The sequence below is a fragment of the Canis lupus genome, chromosome 23, assembly GCF_011100685.1.
Source record: "Canis lupus familiaris isolate Mischka breed German Shepherd chromosome 23, alternate assembly UU_Cfam_GSD_1.0, whole genome shotgun sequence".
Lineage (NCBI taxonomy): Eukaryota > Metazoa > Chordata > Mammalia > Carnivora > Canidae > Canis > Canis lupus.
In genome coordinates, this window is record NC_049244.1 from 25,377,193 (window position 1) to 25,399,101 (window position 21,909).

General features: G+C 38.7%; 1 long non-coding RNA gene across 1 annotated transcript in view; it reads left to right on the plus strand.

The window, feature by feature from the left end:
- The window catches only part of LOC119865376, a 36,411-nt gene extending 26,391 nt beyond the window's left edge, over positions 1-10,020 (plus strand). The window contains exon 4 of the long non-coding RNA XR_005376985.1: positions 7,958-10,020. This is a non-coding gene — a long non-coding RNA (uncharacterized LOC119865376). The remainder of the gene's footprint in view (positions 1-7,957) is intronic.
- The last annotated feature ends 11,889 nt before the right edge of the window (positions 10,021-21,909 follow it).

Below are 21,909 nucleotides of genomic sequence, written 5' to 3' on the forward strand. Positions count from 1 at the left end.
AAAATCTAAACATTCAAATGTTGAATTGACAATGTACAGCATGCCATCAAAAATCACAAGCCATTTGAAATTAAACAAAACAACACTTGACTCATAATTGGAAGAAATTTTGGTCATATACAGACTCAAGTGAAAGGAATGATGGAATTTCAAATAGCTAGTAAAAACTTTCAAATAGCTAGCATAAATATATTCAGGAATTTAAAGGAAAATATAAAAGAGTGAGGAAACAAGTGGAAAATTTCAACAGAAAATTTTAAACTATGAAAACAACTAGCTGAAATGACTATTGCTTTAATAAAGTGATCACATATTGCCTGTCCACAATAATACAGATTAAAAGATAATAAAATAATAATTCCAAATAATAATTCCAAAGTGCTGAGGAAAAACAACTAACAACTTAGAATTCTATTTCCAAATAAAGTATTGTTAAAGCTTGAGAGCAAACTGAATATATTTGCAGAAAATAAAAGACAAGAAAGTTTATATTGTAAAAATACATATTAAAGACTTCAGATCCTCAGTATAAGCACTACTGAAGGATCTGCCTCAGCAAGAAAATAAATTAAACTCAGAAGAAACAGTGGAACACAGGACGTAGTGGAAAACAAATAAATAATTACACGTGGGTAAGTATAAGTAAGCATTGGCTGTAAGAAGAGCAACAATAAAATGAAAAATATTTGTAGCAATAGCAATAATAGTTTAAGTGTACAACTAAAATATTAGAAGACAGACAATATTTTGGAAGGTGAGAATATGACTTTAAAAATTTTAAGGGTTTAAAAAATAAATAAAAATAAAAATTTAAAGGATTTTAAAATTCTTGTAAGTTCATTGTTTAGGAAAAGGACAGAGATATTAACTTCAGACTTTAACAATAAATTATCATTGAAGTATAAATTTCAACCTTTTTAAAGTCAATTTTTCATTTAAAAACATAAAGATAGATTCTAAAAAATAAAATGTTAGTGAAATGACAGGACACCTGCACCCCAATGTTCATAGCAGCAATGTCCACAATAGTCAAACTGTAGAAGAAGCTGAGATGTCCTTCCACAGGTGAATGGATACAGAAGATGTGAGACACATCTTCACACACACACACATACACACACACACACAAAATGGAATATTACTTAGCTATCAGAAAGGATGAATATATACCATTTACATTGGCATGGATGGAACTGGAGGGTATTACACTGAGTGAAATAAGTCAATCAGAGAAAGACAATTACATGGTTTCATTCATATGTGGAATATAAGAAATAGTGAAAGAGACCGTAAGAGAAGGGGGATGGAAACTGAATGAAGAAAAATTAGAGGGGAAGACAAACTATGAGAGATTCTTAATTCTGGGAAACAAACTGAGGGTTGCTGACGGAGAGGGTGTGGGGAGTGGGGTAATTGGGTGACAGGTACTAAGGAGGGCATGTGATGTGATATGCACTGGGTGTTATACTATATGTTGGAAAATTGAATTTAAATAAAAACACTTGGATATTATTTAAAAAATAAAACAAAATTTCAAACAGATAAGGAAAATTTTGACAATTAAGGTAGGAAAGATGATAAGGGTTGGGAGAGAAGTAGAAGTGATACAGGGTAACTTTAAAATGAAAAATAGAAGTAGAAATATGCCCAAGCATATAAGTAAACTTTAAGAAATGTAAATGAACAATAAAGAAAAAATATTCTCATATATTGTTTATGAGAGATATACATAAAATATAATAATACTGTAAAATTGTAAATATCAGAGAAGAAAAAGATATATCAGAAAAACATTGACCAAAATAAGCTACTACAACAATGAATATGAGACAAAATAGATTTCAAAACCTAGAGCATTATTGGATTTAAAGAGTAATTACTTAGTATTAAAAAAAGTTCACCCAGAAAGATATGTTTATCCTGATTTTCAACATATGCAAGCAAAAATAGAATGAATTCTAAGAAATTCACAAATCTGTAAATATAGATAGAGATTTTTACACACCTCTTTCAGAAACTGATAGGTCAGCCAGAGAAGTTAAGAAAATTGCCAAGTCCAAAACCTGACTTCATTCCATTGATGTGCTTTGTCCCTCCCATCTCTGGATGTTCAAATCTCAAAAAGACTTTGAGTTCCAGTTTAATTATGTCTTTTGTACCCCTTTCCCTCTTGTCTTTCCCATAGACAGGAGGCATCCTGCTGGTACTCATATTAACTAGTGGTTAATAATGTTATAAATATTTTATATGTTAATCCTCATAACTCTATGAGGCAAGTACTATTACTACCTCCATTCTACAGATGAGTAAAGTCACATAACAAAAAAAGAAAAAAAGAAAAAAAGCTCTTTACTCCACTCATCCAAAGCTTTACCAATACCTTTCTAGTAGCATGTCCCTTTCTGTTTGACTCCACTGTTACCCATACTGCGTGTCTTATCTTTCTGATTGAGTTGAAGCTTTTTAACAGGGACATGCTTTAGGTATTTTTGTAATTCCCAACTCCCAGTCCCTGTACCCCATTGTCTCACAAGATTCTTTGCCCACAATAGGTGCCTAAAAATATTTTTTGAATGGATCGTTGCTTTGTGTTGTTAGGTTTAATTTGTCATGGTTTCTGAAGGAAAGGTAAATATAGTTATGAAGTTGGCACAAACCTATTCTGGCAGAGTAGATGTGGAAAGTAAACAATCTTTACTCATGTTTAGCCACCATAAAATGTATTAGGCCACTTACCAGATATGATGACTTACTAAAAAATTCACACAGCAGGTAAAGCAGGCATGGTTCCTGCTTTCCAGAAGTCTGTAGTTCAGAAACAATGTAGTGAATAAAAGATGGGAGACTTGAATGGCCACACTCTACTCTGACTGTGGACGATTTCATTTCTTGAGTGAATACTTAGATGCCTTAACTCATTTAAACCTTACAACAACCTTATGAGTTAGGTATTCTTGCTTCCCACATTTACACATGAGGAAAACCAAGAACAGACAATTAAGTAACTTGCTAAAATCACGAAGACAGTAATTGTGGGAGGTAGGATTTGAACCCTAGCAATCTAGCACCAGAAACTGCACTCTTACACTCTACCATCTCTAACAGGACAATATGGTTATGTTGATGTCAAATTATTAATTTAGAAAGCAAAGTCACAGCCATGCAAGATTCCTGCTCCCTCACCACCACAAACAGCTGCAATGTTTGTCACCAAAAGCTTTCCTCCAAGGAGAGTTATAAGCATTTGCCAGAGAGGAAATATATTATGGGCCATGTGGTAGATTCTAGTACTGATGCAATCTTTCCCATCAGAGGCAGAATATATTTCCCTTACCCCCATCATTTATGTCAGTTTTGGCCAAGTGATTTGCTTTGGCTAATGGAATGCAAGTAGACATAACAATATGCCAATTCCAAGTTTACCCCTTTGGATGTTTCATGTGTTTCCACTAATCTTTCTTGCATATGAAACATCGCCATGAGAAGACATGCCTTGGGTAGCCAGTGATCCAAGGAACATTATAGACTCTTGGAACAGAAATGGGTCCAATCTACAACATGGAGCCAAGCATAAATGAGCCAAGCCCCAACTGGCCAAATGCTCACTGACCCACAGACACTAGAATAAATGATTTTAAGCAACTGAGCTAAAGTGATTTGTTACACAGCATTATTGTAACAATAGCTAACTGATACAGGCTGACACCAGGGGTTATAGAACTTACTTTAGCTCAATGACTATTGCCTTACTCCTTTTCTAACAATAGAAATGGCTGGGACAAGTGGGTGTGGGGTCCAATTAGAAGAATAAATGTCAAAATTAAAAAAGATACATTTGGGAGTTTTTCATTTTCTGCCATGTTGGCATTTTACTCACATATAAAAGTCCCTGAAATATCGCTTGTTGGCTGTGCTGTCATGATCCGTTCTATAGACATTTTGATGCACTTTATTACAAACTTTAAAATCATATTAGCAGCTGTTATTTTATATCACAATGGATTAATAAGATGCATTTTCACAAATAAGACACATTTTAGATAGTTTTGAAAAAATTTCAGTGTGAAAATCTTGTGCCAGGATTCCACATTTTAAATGACACATTTCCAAATAGCCTAAAGTGAAAACGCTCAAGTAATATGCCTATTTGTACTGTGCTTGAAACTATCAGCTCCCCCAACAACCCAGGAAACAAGTAACCTTCCTACATATTGTGTTGTTTTCTATTGTAGCATATGAAATTCAGGGAAAATATATTTCTTGGTTCTTGTTTCAGGGGAGTGCAGTGAGTAGCACTGAAAAAAATATAAGCAAAATAAATATTTTTTTCAGGTTTCCATTGCAATACTTGAATAATGTATATGAGAATTATCAGAAAAGCATTGATTCCCCTTCATATATTAGAATAATGGAATGTTCTATTGCCTTTTCATGTGGAATAATTAGGAAAGATAAGGATTTTTTTTTTTCTTGGAGGCAATCCTGCTTCCTATGGTGTTGCTAAGGAATAAGGAGTTTTCCTTCCAACTGATCTTAAAAGAGATATCTAAGATCTATATCGCCTGTTTATGGATTACAGCTAACTTTACAGTCGTGCGTAAACTGTACATTTGAGTGCAGTAAGACATGTCCCCTGTCTCACAATAAAAATATTATGGAACATTATATTTCCATACAGTAATGGTACTCTTATTTTACTAGGAGAAAGGTACAGTACTAATTTAATTGACTAACATAAAAGTCTCTCAAGTAAGATCAATACTTTATTTTCTCAACAGTTTTCATAAACGAGGATTTAATTCATCCTGTATTCCTTAGCCTTTGAGACAGAGATAAGGGGCAGGTCTGCTGACCATCCTGCTCTCTGTGGCACACACAAAACCTTTGGAGCAGCTTCATACTGTAAGCAACAGATCTCAACCTGGCTGCACATTAGAATCACCAGGGAAGCTTTGAAAAGACACCGATGCCCAAGCTCCTCCTCAGATCAATTAAATCAGAATCTCTGGGGTGGGTTTGGGATATTATTATGTTTTTAAAACTCCCAAAGTGATTCAAATGTGCCATCAGATTTTCCATCCATTGACTCAGACTCTAAATTTTAGGGGGCAGGACACAAGCTAAGATCTCGGATAGATGGTCTTACTTGGTGCCTACCCTGCATACCTGTTCTGGTTGTTAAGGGCAGAAATTCCCCACTCGGTGCCCACATTAAGCAGGGTTTTGTTTTTCTTTTTTGTTGTTGTTGCTGTTTGTTTGTTTGTTTGTTTGTTTGTTTGTTTGTTTGTTTTTTGGTGGTGGTATCTTTTTCCCCTCTGTACACTGTGGATCTTTATTGCCGTTGCTTCAATGCTTTTGAGTGCAGATCTCCCATTGACATCAGTGGGGGTGCTGCTCCTGGAATGAGTTTGGAATGCACAATTGAGAGCTCTTTGGTGCCATCAGAGAGAAAATTTTGCCCTGAGCTTTTTATACATGCCAGGATTTAGGTTTCTTTCTTCCTTTACTTTATTTTAATCTTGCATTCTCACATCTGTGCCTTGTGATTGTGAATTTTGACTTTGGAGTTGCTCCTTTACTTTCTCTAAACTTTGCACATGTTGTTCTTGTCTCTCTAGTTCTCGGAGAGGTCCTCTCAGGAGTGGTTTTTCCTCTGAGTCAGTAGATAGGAAGAAAGAAGTTGGTCCAGTTTCACTCCTGACCAGAGTCAGATCTTGGGCCAATGAGTCTCATGTTCCTGCTCAGTGTAATGAGCATACTGAATGAGAGAAATTTTTCAGTTCCTTTTGATAAAGAGACTAAATCTGGGCAGAGCCCTTTGAGTCTAATGACATTGGGTATATGATGTGTCATTGTCTATGGGGAAAACATTGTTTCATGAACTTTTTAGTAGAGGAGGGGGAAGCAGGGCACAGTTTTCTCGAAATTTCTCTAGATTTCTATGCAGAAACATCCATGGAAGTCCACTCCACAAGAGTCATAGTTCTGCATTCTTCCAACCTAACAACAGTGACACTACCCTATATTAACCAAGGTGGCAAAATGGATAATGGTGCTCTTTCTCCAGGGGCAACACCAGAATTCTATCATGTTACACTACACGATATGAAAACATATGGCTGAAATGATGGATCCACTCTTACAATATAAGGTCCAAATCTGGCAATCCAGGAGGGGACGGGCACCAATCCAGCTGCACAAATGGCTTTGAGTGTATGAGATCATGCAGTCTCTCAACTGGTCTGTAAAGTACTTATGATGGCATTAGGTTATATAGCATGGCACCAGTCCAGCCACTTTCTCAGGAAAAAGTAAAAGACAATTTTTGATGGCGAATATTTGGTTTTCATCACCCCCACTTTCCTTGGATAACTATTTTTTTGAATCCTTTAACCCAGAAAAATCCAGAAATTCATGATAGTTTTCATTATCATAAATCCAAATTGCTGATTTTTTTCTTTCTTAGAGGAAAATGGATGTTTTCATTTCGAATCACATTGCCCAGTTGATACTTTGCTCCAAACTCTTGTCATCAGAACTGATGGCAGATCAAGATGGGATCAAGCCCAGTGATGGGATCCCATAACACCTGCCAGAAGACTTTACTATGTGCAATGATTTTTTCCCCTCTCTTGGTGTAGTCATCTGGGGGGCTTGTGGTAAGACACTTGAAGAGATGGGAAAGCAGAACTCAGAACTTAGTTGAATACCTGTGTCTATTATCTTCAGGTGGGAATCATACATTAATAACGTTTGGTGTATTTCCTCCAAAAGAAATCTTGGAAAATGATTAGCATTAAAAGATTAATACAAGGCCTCCCTATTTTATTTATTATTTTTTACCTGCAACTAAAGGGGAAGAGGCTGTGTGACCAATTTCTTTGGGTTAGTAAATGCTGGACTTAGGCAGAAAATTGGTGAAGAATATTTCTGATAATAAAAGAAAAGGGAGCCAAATTGCTGGTGGTTTCTTATCTTCCATTCTGTAGTTCAGTGTTATTTGAAATAGAGAAAGATCTTTGAAAATTTGTGGATTTTTGCTATGAATTATTTAGCAAAACAAAGCAAAAAGACAGGTCCATTTCCTTTCATAAATTTGACGTATCCCTGCTCCCACGGCAAAAATGATCAAGCATTGTTAGAAATCCCGAAATGGGAAAATTTTAAATTCACATTTACATTTGGCCATAAAATTTTCTCATTGTCTCATTGGTTTTTGAAAATGGAAAGACAATAATAAAAGGTATGGAGAAAGAACCAACTTAAAAGAAATATATGGGGAATTTACCTCCAGGGTTACATTTTTTAAAAGGGCTTCAAAACAGGTATATGGCTTGTGAGTGAATATGCTACTGCACATTTTGGTGTGAGGAAAAGAGCAAGGCATGTACCTCAGAGGCAGCTCCTCCACTCAGTACACAGAACTATGCATAAACAGGGTATAAGAGGTTGTGAATGGTGAGAACCTGGACAAAGAGTTCACAGGGAGGTATCTAAGCCTACAGCAAATTCCCACAATATGCGGTGCTTGGCAGAGGCTGAACAGAGACATTTAAGTGGAGAGTGAGGGGTAAAAGTACAGCTACTTTTATACTGAAATAAATCAGATCCATTATGTAGGTGATCTGAACACTAATGCAAAAATGAGTCTGTGAGGGGCCCCTGAAACATTTACCCAAATGTTGCCTTCATCAGTGGCTTTCGTATCAACATGCTCAATGGGTTTAGAAGTCACATGATAAAAGAGAGGGAAAGAAGGAGGGGGAAATGAACATGAAGGAAGACACAAGCTCAAGTATAGATAGTACATAATTAAGAATAATAAATAATAAATACCCAAGAATGATAAGGTGAATATCTGAATAATGGGACAAAGAGACAAACTAAAGTAGTCCCTAACTTACAAATTGGTTAAGTGCCCAAATGGTCCCCAAGTCATATTCTGCTCTCTCTTCAGGTTACTTACATCAGGACTCCTCAAACTTTCCTACTGGCAAAGGAGAATGGATACTCTCCCTGGAGGCTCTGGTGGCATAGCCTGGAGCAATTCTATAAATCTGTTGTTTTATCTTCAAAAAGATTGAGAATTTTGTATTCTAATCCCCATTTTACCCATACTTATGAGTACATGTTTCCTTCAAGTCTAGATAGGTCAATATTTCCCATTAAGGATGCAGTTTGGCACATCCCTTAGTACACACTATTCCAGAGCACACATAGTCCAATTTGGAGAGGCAGTGATAAGAAAAGAAGAAATGAATTCTACTAGCAATGTTCATTGACCTACCCAGAGGACTGAATAAAAGAGACACCAACATCTTTGAGGAGCAAAGAACCCTGGGCTTCTATGAACATTTCATCACAGCTTCTGGGCCACCATAAGTATGACCCTGATGTGTTAAAGCAAACTGGTACAGGGAAAGGAAGACCATGAGAGTAGATCTAAGCACAGCAATGATGGGGTGAAATAGGGACAGATTACATTAACAGTCTGTATTTTAGATGGAATGCTTTCTCCCAATCTCCATTCTCAATACCACTCATTCTCACCCAAGACTTAGAAAACTCTAGTCTGCATCAGAATCACTTGAAGATCTTGTCAAATACAGATTCATAGGCCCCATTCCCAGGGTTTCTGGTACAGCAGGCATGGAATAAGACCAGAGACTCTGCATTGGACAGCATGTTCCCAGTGATGCTGATGCCACTGTCCTGTGGTCTACACTTGAAGAAGTGCTGATTTAAGCCATTCTTTGTTAACTGCCTCGGGAAAGGAATACACAAGGGAAATTTGAGAAGTAACTCTAAGAGCTGAATTTGAAACCTTAGGGTTTGGAGGAAATAAAGGGGCCACTTAACATAGACAAAGATTTGGAAAAATACTTGAAGGGACTCGAAGCAAGTCTTCCTTCTCTGGGGGGAATTGATTAGAGCTTAAAAGTTGATGAGGCCCCTGGGAAAAATGAGCCTGGATTCTAACACCCCTACCATGGAGTCTGGGTGTGGATATGGGGGGAAAACAGTTGATGGGATGTGACAGCATAGGGAACCGATGCCTCAGCCCCAAATAAAGACCTGAGAAGGTAGGAAGACCTGAGAAGATAGGGGTACATGGTGTTCCTGAGCCAGGAGTTGGCAAACTCTTTTTTAAAGGTTCAAATAGTAAATATTTTAGCCTTTGCATGCCATATGGACTCCACCACGACTACTCAGCTCTGCCATCAGCACAAAAGTAGCCACAGACAATGCATAAAAATGAATGTGGCTATGTTCCAATAAAACTTTATTTACACAAATAGGCAACAATACAGATTTGGCCTATGGGCTGAAATTTGGCACCTCTGGTCTAAGATGACAGAGCTTCAGATAGCCCGCAAGGGCTTCCTACATCCTAGCCTGTTCCAGGAGACCCAGAATCACACATGTGCTGGAGAGCAGCATGGCAGTTGGAGAGGATCTTGAGCAGCTTCTCTGAGATTCCAGAATCCAGCATGGGGAGAAGAGTGACTGAGGTAACCCCTGGCCACAAAGGAGCCTTGCCAAGGTGGAAAGATGCTAGGTCTTTATTTCCCACAGTGTTGCAGGACCAGGTAAGCTCCCAGGACAGTTACAACCCTCAGCAAAGGAGAGAAGGGGAAAGTGACTTCAAATTTATTATGTTTTCTTACCCTGCCAGAATGGAGACTCAAAATAGAAATCGATTTACTTTTAAAAGCCAGATTTATGTCCTATTCTTATGTTTGCAGGAATGAGCTATTTTACTTTTTTGTTAATTGGAAATGTTTTCTTTGAAATCTGCTGCACATTTTACACTTAGAGTACGTCACTAGCCACATTTCAAGTGCTCAATAACCACATGTGGCTAGAAGATACTATATTGGACCGTGCAGCTTTAGACACCAAGATCTTCCCTCCTTCCCCTCCTCAGAGCCATCAGACAAGCCCACCAGGCCTGCCTTGACTGGCCTTCAAATGAGTTAGAAAGATGGTTGTTATACAGAGAGCATACAGACTCCCAGCTGCTAGAGGTCTGAGAGGAGGATGAAGAAAAGAATTTTAAAAACCCCTCTTTCCAGGAGGTTTACAAGGAGGACAAAAGACCCTGTGGACAATCATTTGCATGGGAATTTGAATAATTAAAGTTAATATCTAGGTCTGTGTATATGGCCATTCTAGAAATACCTGCACCAGGGTTAATTTAAAAATCTAAAAGTAGCAACATTTCCCAACCATTACTCACTTCTAATAATTTTCAAGTAAAAGATGAATAGAGTAGTAAATCAATGTTATTAAAATAATTTACAATTCATCAAGATTAATAAGCAAATAGAATAATTTGATATTCACACATTTCTAAGAGAAATACCCATAATTTATATCTACATCACAGTGCATAGTTTATAATTCAATTACTGTCTATGGAGAAAACTTGGAGGTTGGATGGTTCACCCAGACATTAGTGTATTAGGTTAAATAATGGGATAGCTCGTAATGTAGAATGCATTGAGAGTTCTGCCGTATTTTGAATGATTTCACAAAGTCTTTGTGCTTCATCTCTAGCCCAGTGGGGTGGAAAGTTTAAGTAACATTCAGATATTAGATCCCTAGAATCTTACAAAACAAGCTAAATCTGGAAATATATAATCTAAGGTGCACTAAAGAGCCCCATTGTGTAGTTCTCCAGAACTGGGGGGACACTGCTGGTAACACTGCACCCTGAAGATAGCAGAACATTGCAGTTAGTACAGATAGTTACAGTTAGTACAGATTACTGCCTTTTAACTCATACCAAAAGAGGGAACGTATTGTTCATTGATTTTTGGGGAGATATGAAAATGATATTTTTAAAATCAGGTGAAAATATGCTGCTTAACATTTTAAGAAATTAAGTTCACAAGGTGACAATACTTTATCATGGATTTCTGTTTGGGCAACATCTTGCCCGTCTCTCTTTATCAGTCTGGTCCTATAGAATACTGTGTGTGGCATTCATCACTTAACATTCTTTAGGAGCTACATTTGTAACATAAAAACAAACAGGTGAAAGTAACTTAAATAACACTTTATTTTCCTCAGTGTACAAAAAAAAGTCATTATTTCAACATATAAAATATTATTAATGAGATATTTTACATTCACATTTTCTATAGTAAGTCTTTGAAACCTAGAACATATCTCACTTACATTTGGAACATTTCAAGTGCCCCATAGCTACAGGTGGCTAGTGACTGCCATACTGGACAGCACTGCCTCTGACACCCTGTGATCACCAGAGAGTAATGAGAACAAGACCTGCTTTCTGCCAGACATGGCCAGAGCTCTCTTCCCCTTCAACCAGCACAAAGCTGCTTCACAAACTGATTTCAGTGCAGTCAGCAAATTTCACTGAATGGAGACTCTTACTATCACTGAATTAGACATGTGACATATGTGAAGACCCTGATTATTTCTACCCACAAAATAGGAATAATGCCTTGCTGTTAATGACAGCTAAGTGTCAAACAGCAAACCTTCAGCATGACACCTCCAGCTGATCACATGTTCTTTATCTCTTTTTTTTAAAGGAAATTGAAATCTTTAAAAGCTTTCTTGAAATCACATTCTTTTGATTCTTAGATTTGATAAATAGCATATGTGTTGGGAGGTGGGAAGCAGAGGAGGAGAGATTCATGTTTTTACAGCTGATGTGTTGCCGAGGAAAAACTCCTAGAGAAAAATAGTGGGACGGTGGAGAAAGAGGAGTATCTTCCTGCAGTCCTATCTTGCCTAACTTGCTGGAGCCTTCCCCCTGTGTAAATATTCTGGCTAAAGTGATAGATATCCCCTCAGGTCACAAACTGCCAAATAGGATGATGACACTGACAGATGTGATTGAAATCTACTTTGAAAAATGTAAAATAAAAATATGGATTAGCCAGCATGTTAAGGGCTGTTTTCTTGTCCTTTCCCTTGGGGGAGGGGAGGTTACTCTCCCAAGGCAGCAGGCAGCTGGGCTTTGAAATGCTCACAATTCACAAGGTATGATTCTTAAAATGACTCCCATCAATGTATTCACAGCAAAAACAGTGACTTGCCAGGTTTTCTGAGAATTTCAAGGGAGTCAGTGTGTCTTTCTCTTCCTTCACAAAGAGAACAAAAGGTGCAAGCCATTTGGGCTAGCCTGTCTGGTTTTGAACCATACTGATTGATAATCTCACAAAACATCCCCAGAGGAAGTCAAGCGCATGGGTGTGTCTATACAACCTGAGCCAAAATGGACCAGACCGAAAATGTTTTGCCACCTGAACGAGCTGCTGGGCTGCCAAATTGGCTAGAGAAGGCACAGCCAGGACCAGTGGGAAGAGGCTGCTGGAAGTAATTTCCAGTTCATTATTTGGAAAGGGCTTCTAAAAACCAAGAGTCTCACCATGTATGGATTCTGGGAGAAGAGAGTTTTAAATCAACGGGTCCATCCAAGCAGAGATCAGTGGTCACTTCTCAGGCAAGCAACATTTGGGAAACTCCATATTCTGCAGTTCATTCCATCAATATTCATAGATATTCATTGAAAACTTCTATGTGCCCAGCACCGGGGTCACAGAAATAAAAAAGGTATGGTCTTCCTCCTCAAATAACTCTGAAGTTCATGATTCTATCCATGATTGGTGTCTAAAATCACAAGGTTAAATCTCAAATTGGGTGGATATGAAAGACTTTGGCCCCTTCTGGGCCCAGCACTCATCATAAGGCAACATACCCCAAACAGGCAAGGTAATGGATCAAAGCACAAGCAATAATACATGCCTTGGGATATGCCAGCCTGCCTAGGATCTTTCCCTTGCCTCAGTTTATCTTTCAAGTGCCAGGTAGAGCCCGACCTCCCTCAGAGTTCCTTCTTTGACAACCCAGTGAGCTCTCTCTTCTTGGCAATCCTCTCTCACATACAATCAACATCATTACATTCTAGTAATTTCATGCATGTTTGTCCTCTTAATAAGATTATAAAGTTCTTAGAATTCAGGAGCAAGCATAGTCTGTAGTTTCTGTATCTTTAAGTATGGCAGCTTGAGGTTTTTTGTATGAATGGTGAAAAAATATTTACTGAATGAGTTGAAAATTTAAGAGCATTAAGAATATTGACAAATCAAGTGTATTAAATAAATGACATCAAACAAGAAAATTACTTCCTGGTGTTTAGAAAACTAGAGTATATATGGGCAGACATGGGGGAGGACACAGAAATGCAGGGATCCATGCTATAGGAATTCAAATACTTGTTGAATTACTAAACCAGTTAATATTTGAAATTCAATATATACATAAGTTAATTGCCATTAGGAATTTTGGGTTTTGGTTGCATATGCTTAATATATAGGGTTAATATATAGGGTTTTACTGGATAATTTGATTTAGAAAACCTTGTCCCAATTATGTTCTCTTTCCTAACAGAGTTGTTCCCATTGTTTTTTATTGATTTAGATATAAAATTAACTCAAAACTCTCTTCACAGTGTCTAAGTGTTTCTTTCAGGTAACGTTTTTCAAAAACATGGGCCAATCCAACCCCAATGCAAAGACCACCCAAAGCTTTCTCTTTGAAAAAGGCTTAGCCCCTCGCAGTCCCAACTGAGAGTTACCTTCAACTGATATATTTCAATCTGCCCTGACTTTCTACAAATTCAATGCATGGTATAATTTCCATTAAAAAAAAAAAAAAAGAAACCTCATGAAAAATGTTATGTTTCATTTTATATGTGTAGGAAAGACACTAAAGGTTGATTACTATTGCATTTTAGCTCCTAGAGAAGCACAGTATGATTTGTCTAGAAATGTTTTAAAGAACTAAGGATTTTTAAAACATTCTTCTCATTTAAAAATATAATGATTGGGGTCAAGTTATTTGTTTGTGCTATAGAAGATGGAGATGAAGAAATGTAGTCAACTAAAACTCCCAAATCTGAGTGTAGTAATTTTCTCTGTCTGATGAAGACCAGTTCAGAGCAAATTTCAAGTAACATAGTGAACAGAAATAACATCTACTTCCTTTTATTTATCTTCTTTCCTTATGGAGGTATTCATGTCAATTATGTAAAAGAAACTTGGGAAAAGGAAACAGATGAGTAGATCATGAGTAGCCAAGTATCAAGTTACCGGTTAGGCATCTATAAGAACCTTCCTAAAATGGCTGAGAGGAAGGTAAGGAAATGACCACATCCATGGCCAGTCTCACCTCTCAAAATGTAAGCCTCAGGAAGAAAAAATGTAGACAATAGATCCAGCTTTGCAAGCTTGGGGTACTGAGGTTAGGCTTATTTAATATTCATATTACAAGGCTTTTGGGTCTCAGTGTGCCTATCAGGAGAATATTTCTTCCATATTCAGGCTATACCACCTTGGAACTCTCTGAGACCTCCAGGAATATTTACACAGCCCAGTGGTCCATGTCCTGATTATTATCTTCATCTGAGAAGAAAAGCTAAAATCTTGCTCAGTCACCCCCAAGGAGCCCAGTCCCCTTTAGCTCTTGTTCTTCACACTCAGTGTTTACCTTACCTCCAGCTAGACAATCTGCAGTGATCTCAACAGACATTGCCTCTGACACCTGGAGATCAGCAGCCCCTGAATAAAGGAGCCTTAGTGACCTGGGAGCTTTGTGACCATCACTGGCCTAGCAGCTCTTTCTCAAGGTTCAAGGGATGTGAGGTTGAAAATCTCTATCCTGTGAGATCAGTCATGCCATCTTATGCCTAGGCTCCTTTGTTAAAGCCCTTTAGTCATACACCTCTTTCTGTTTACACACACACAAATACACACACACACACACACACACACACACAAAGCATGGCCCCTTTTGTTGAGGCATTATCATCATCATCATATTTATTGAATAATTACTTTACTATGTTAAAGGTTTCACTGTTAATAAGTCATATAATTTTCAAACAATGCTTTGTAGTGAATTCTACTATCCACTCCATTTTATAGATGACAAAACCAAGGTACACAAAGGGTAAACAATTTTCCCAGTGTCACACATCTGGGAAGTATACAGCTAGGGCCTGAACCAAATGGTCTGACTCTAGAATCCATGCTTTGGATGGATTCTGTGCCCGATACTACCTAACAATACTGACTTCGACACCCCAACCAGAGAGAGGAAGAAGCTACAAAACCCACAAAACCCATGGTGACCTAGTGACACACTCTAGGTAATGGAGAGATGGTGAGAAATCAGTTCCTGCAGCATTCATGTGAATTACCTCTGTAATAGGCAACATTTAGTGACTTGGTCTGTGTTTGGGGCAAAGGTCTGGCAAAGAATATTCAGAGGACTCTGCTTCTCTAGAATCTCTCTGGATGAGCTCCAGTGAGCTTGGTGTCCCAAGCCACAGAAATGTTTCTCATCCATTCTCCACACTAGCAGTCAGCGCTGCCTCCTTTCTGAGTCTTCTCTTGCCTTTGCAAAGGAGCCGGCTCTGGCTTTACATTTCCAGCTAAGAGCCTGCTCTCATTTTAGCCTGATGCTAAACATCTTCTATATCTAGTATTTATTCATCAGATGTAAGACCGCTTGAAACCATTCTGGGCAAACTGTGGGAGTCCGGAGCATGGTTGAAGACCGTATTGAATATAACAATGAATCATTTCTACAATACCTACTGGTTACAGAGAGTGTATTTTTGGGTTGAAGCTTGTGTGTTTTCTGTGCCATCTTGTAATTAAAGTGAAAAGTAAATATCCAGTTCCAAAGTGTGAATGGACTAAAAGTTATTGTAATGTTTCCCCAGAAGACAAAGGGAGTACTAGAACTACCCTGTTTCCATCCCCTCCTTCCCTCCAAAGAGAACAGGATATGCCATTTTGTAAGAAACCATCTGATTCATCTTGAACCTCAGTGAATCCAAAGTTTAATTCTTGGTGACATTTCTGATGGTGCATCATATTTTTGTAAAAATAAAATCCCTTTGATTAAAATTTCACACCTAGCTGAGGACCATGAAACACTGATTACCTGGTCCAGTCCTAGTCTGGCATTGCCAAAAGGTTTATAAACCTCAGCACAACTTGAGGGGAACTTGGCCTAGGCTTCAAGTTAATGGAATCAGTCAGAGCCCAAGGCATTTGCCAGGTGGCCTGTTCCCCGGCCTGTGTCAGCAGCTCTAAATTAGGCACATGCTCTTTAAACCCAGCCATGAAAATGATTGGCCAATAGAGCCAGAGCCCAAAGGAAATGCAAGCAGGCTGACCGTGACTGAGACCAAGGGCATGCAAGAAGTTCAGTGTTCCTCTCGTTTGTCATCCTCCATGGGTCTGAGGGCAGAAAGCAAAGCTTATTTTCTGAAAGCAGATGCTCAAGTTCCAGGGACATTGAAAGAAATAGAAAGGATTGCAAATGCCCAGATTTGCAAATGTTGGTGTTATGGTGTAGAGGCAAGGGCAATCTTCAGTCTAATGATATTACAAAAGTGTTCGTAAAGCCTCAGGCTTAAACATCTCTAGTGCCATAACTAGCTGCTGCTTTAAAAAGGACATTAGGTTTACATTTGCATCTCTGAGATAAAGATTTTATGTCAGCAGTTCAGCCCTCTGGACAGCATAAAATCATAAGAAATGACGTCTGGGTTATACCAGTTGTCCACAAGTCCAGGGTTTGGTCTTTGATGACAGTCTGCGATGTGGGCCCTGTGTGACCTCACCCACCAAGGTTAGGGGAGATGTGTTTAAAACATTGTCTGTTAAGTTTAAACCCTTCTTAAAGTCATTCATGTTCTCAACTTGTATAACCTTTGGTATGCTATCTACATGTTATATAAAATAGTATTTTCTCATGTGTATTCTTGAACACTTGCTGGTTTCAAGGAGGTTCATTAGTTCTCTAATTACTAAAGTTGGTGAACGAGTTCTATGATCACCTCTTTTGATTAGATAGATTTTAATCATAGCCAAGCTCAGACTCTGGTGGCAAGGTGGAAGATGAATTGATGCGTGTCAAGACTAAAAGCAGGAGACCAGGAAAGATAACCTAGAAACAGCTCAGGAAAAGAATGGAGACAAGCTGAACTGGAGGAGTAGCAAGAGGGTGGGAGAAGAGGGGGTGAGGCAAGTGATATTAGAGCCCCCAAATCATCACAATTCATCTTATAACCTCAGAGTTAGAGTCAAAATGTTCTGAGACCCTTTAGAACTATTTAGAGCTCCCTAGGAGAAATAATGAGTGTTGAGAAAGAAGTAATGAGAGGAAGCAATGGGTGGAATCTGGGGCAGAAGGCCTGTTAGGAAAAAATCTAGAATGTAGCAAAGTCATTTAAAAGAATGCAGTAGGAGAGCACACCAAATGGAAGGGGTTCATTTAAAAATATTTGGAAGATTTTGATCAGAACAAAAGATACAGCAAAAAGAGGGATAGAGGCAGTATAGACCAAAAGGCATGAAATGGTAGAGAGGACGGAGGGTCGAGGCTAGACCAATTTTGGAAAATAAGCACTAGATGCTATAGCAAGGCACTGACGGGGGCCCTGAGAATTAGGGACACATAAGACCACCTGACAGATGCATGGAGGTGTGACCCACACAAATCCCAGAAAGGAACAGAAGAAGCAAAAAAAAAAAAAAAAAAAAAAAAAAGCAACTGATGACTTTAAAATTAGAAAAACTAAATTTGGGCTTATTATGCCCAAGAGGAATATAGCCTGATGCACAATTTATGCAAATTGATAAAGCTGATTACACAAATTAGCCAAGGCTTTGGCTTGTTTTTTCTCTGGTCAATAGATCCCCCCCCCCCTTTTTTTTTTCAAATTCAGTCTATCACTATTGGCGTTTCCAACAAACCCTCTTGTTAGTTGTGATGGCCAATTACTTGAAAACACTAAGTGCAAATAATTTCTTATTTCAAGCTCTAGGCCTGAACTTGTAGGATGCTGACAGAGCAGAATAGATTAGAATGGTTGGTTTTCCTATGGTAGTGACATAGTTCATTTAACACATGCATGACCATCCCTAACGACATGTTCCATTGAGATAATCCTTACCCAAACCCCACTCAAATTTCACTGCACAGCATGAAGCACATTATTTGTGAAATATTATTAATATGCATCTCAGCCAATCCTCAGAGCCACCGTAGGAAGTGGAATCTATCATCATCATCCAGATGAGGGAAACTGAGTTACAGTGATAAATAAATAGTGACAAATAACCTTCCCGAGAGCACAGAATCAGTAGGCAGTGGAAACAGGACTCAAATCCGAGTCAAATAAGGCTTACCACTTAAAGTAGTCCCCTCAGCTCAGGGAGTAGAGCCCACAAAGCTGAATTTTCTGGTTTAAGTGTTCATCCTTGTGTGGGAGGTTTTTGAGAGTAAAAGCACACTGCAGGGTGGAAAGGAGGGCTCCCTGCAAGGTTCCTGGCAGGGGTAGTGTGGGGTAGTAGTTAGGACCACAGGGTTGGAAGTTCTTCCACTTTGCAGCTATATCCATCTACACCTAGTAATGTGGAGTTACTGCCTGTAAACCTCGATATTCTCTTCCATACAATGAGGATACTATATTGCAGTCAGTAAACCATCACTGCTAGGACAGTCTTAGTGACAGACAGAGCAGTATGCTATTTAACAGAACACTCCTGTGGCACTGATGTAGCAGTCACCAGTCTGTGAGGTAAGTAGTATCACCAGCTCTGATGTACAGGGTGAGGGGAAGGGGAAGGGGAAGGGAGGCTACAGAGCCGGAGAAGGGGGAGCGGGACTCACCCTCCATCGGCAGGGACTATGCTCAGCGCTCCGCTCCCCCATCACAGCCTCCAACTACAGATCTCCGCTCTCTCTTCCCTGCTTTGTCTGGTTTCCACGTGAACTTAAGTGACTACTGGATGCCAATCTATTCTCCAGAAAAGCACAGCCAAATGCAAATAAAATAGAAGGCACATTGTCAATGATCACGATTCTAGCAACAAACAGAAACATGTGCTTGAAGAGACTTAAGGAGATAAACATCCCCAAATAGAGAGCCCTGATCTCCCGTGACTCATTTTATTCAACTTTCGTCTCTTACATTTAGCGTTCTCTTTGATGAGGCATACCATGTCTCATGAATGAAAAAGGATAAAGTAACAAGGAAAGGAAATCTTGTCCTGAAAAAAGAGAGCTCTGTTTTGTTCAAGACCTGCCTGCATGCTAGCTGTGGGCTTTGATGGCTTAATAGGACCTCCCCACAGCCAAAGGACAGCCAAAGGACAAAGGAGCTGTCCGTCAATGTACCAGAACTAGTATTGCCACCAAGGTACAGATTTAATTTCTCCTGTTTGGTGACATGTGACTGATGATGAGGTCACCGGGGCAAGGCAGAAAAGTTCGGAGAAAAAACGAAAACCCCAGGTTTTAGCAAGAGATTTAAATAAGAATGAGCTTCCTTGTTAGTGGGTTTTTCTTCACTAAGCATTCTCAAGTCATTTATTAAAGCATTTTTAGAAATCCACCTAGTAAATAGAGATCACTTATTGCACCTCCCTGTCACTGTTCTTAGTAGTGGCAATTTGTCCAAGGAAACAATTGGCAACATTTGGGACATATTGTTAGATCAGAGAAAACATGAGAAAAATATAATACTGCCTATGTGAAATATAAAGAGGAATCATTGAAAATCACTGTAGTAAGAGAAGTAAAGAAAACTCTCAAGAGAAAAGCAAAAGCCTTGATAAGAATTTATGTCCATGCAATGAGAGAAGAGCTGAGATAAGTAGAAGTAGAAACAAAATTATAGCTTTGGCAAAAAAGTAAAGCCCAGGAACTGTATGTTAATATTATAAGGACAATGGCTTTACCTTCCTCTTAACTATTGGGCGGGAACAATATAACACTTGGAGTAACTTTGAGATCTCAAAGAGTTCGTAAGAAAGGCAACTCAAACTATGAGGAGTTGTAAATCCTAAATTACTAAGGTGGAAAATTAGTTGAAAAATTGATCAGCAGTTCACTGGGATATTTGCTCACCCTTAGCAGTTCACTGGGTAAGTATAGAAAAGGACATAAATTCCTGGTATCACCAAGAGAACAGATCCACAAATGCAAGAATTGTCTCACTCACCTTCTTGCTAAGCATTTCCCGGCCTTCCCCCACCCCCACCCCCGCCCATACTATACTGCCAAATTTAAAATCCTATAAAAAGTTTGTCCCTCCAAGCTTTAGAGAAAGATGGTAGGCCAGGCAATCCTGGGAGATTATCTCAAGATTTCTCCTGAAATTTCAAAGGTGGATCCACTGAAACAAATCACCAGCGTGGCATTTGGAAGGCTCTTTCTGTTCATTTTCTTTCCCCATACTTTCCAGTTTTTAGTACCCACACCACTCTCAGTAAAGCGACAGGGACTTCCATATCACTGAATCCAGCGGGCTCTTTTCTTCAGTAATAATCAACAATGTGGACCCTTGGAAGCATCACTTCCCTTGAATTCCATGACAACATGCTCTCCTGATTTTCTTCCTAGCTATCTAGACACTTCTCAATAATATCTTCCAATCTTCTTTTGTCCAAATGTGTGTTTCAGAGGTTCTGAAGAGTTGTTTCTAGAGCTGTTTGCCATCTCACTCCCAGTTTTCTTCCTGGGGGAATCTACTGATATTCATGGTTTCAGTTATTCTCTACAGACCTGTGACTCTAACTTCTATCTCTAGCCCAGATGTCTTCCAGTCTCTGCTGTGACATCTCAAAGCACTCATTATAAACATGTCTGAGGCAAAACTCATGGTCTGATCCCTCATCCTTAACCTTGTTCCCATATTTCTGATCTCAGGCAGTAACATCTCCATCTAGATAGCTGCACAGACTATAAACATGCCTCTTCCTTGTTATCCATCTACTTTTTCTAAATGTTACTGTGGTTTTTCTCTTCTCTGTCCCCACTGCCACAACCCTCATCTTAGCTTCTTTCACATCTCACCTGGCATATCTTCCTCACTGATCACCCCATATGGTCCCTTACCCACCTCTCGTTCGTTCTACCCTAGCAGCCAGGGCTATTTTATGCAGATGAAATCAGATGTCTACCCTTTTACTGAAAGTTCTTTAAACATTTTCATGTCTCTGAGGAAAACATGCCAGTCTCTAACATGGTCTATATACAAAGGCCTGCAAAATCAGGACAGGTATCACCTTTACTACATTCCCCTTGACCTCTTGACTTCTTGCTTTAACCATGCTTGCCTTTTTCTTGACCTGGTCAACTCCTGAAAATGTTTGCCTCTTCTCACGTCCTCCAAAGTGTATGCTCCTACTTGCCTCGGGGGCTTTGTGCATGCCTTGGCCTTTTTACCTACTTATTCTTCAGAGATCAATGCCACGTTTTATCCTCAGTGGAGTCTGTGACCTCTCCTCCAATTCTCCTTCTGGATGATTATGTAGCCCCTGAACTTCTTTTTCCTCAGGGCTAAGGGTGAACAGTAAGTCTGGTTTCAAATGTAGCCTTTAATTTACACCAGATACCATTCTGATTGATTCACCCCGTTGCTGTAGTACGCACTGAGGTAAATAGGCCTGTGTATCAATTGAAAGAGGTAAACTGCAAATTCTAGATAGAATAAAAATCTGAATATGAAAAATAGCACATCAACATTTAGAAGAAAATATGAGAGCATTTAGTTGCAATGTGGTATAAGGGGTATTTCTTTAAGCAGAATGAAAAATACAAAAAAAAAAAAAAAAGAATGAAAAATACATGAATCCTAAAGGAAAAAATCCATATGTTTTTACTATGTTAAAAGTTGTTAAATGCTGCCCAATGAAAGTCATTATATACAAAACAAACAAAAAGCAATGGACTGTTAACACACACATACAAACACACACATGATCTAAATAGGAAAGCATCAGTATTTAAAATATACGAAAACACTTTCATAAATCAATAAGAAAAACACAAACAAGTCAATTGAAA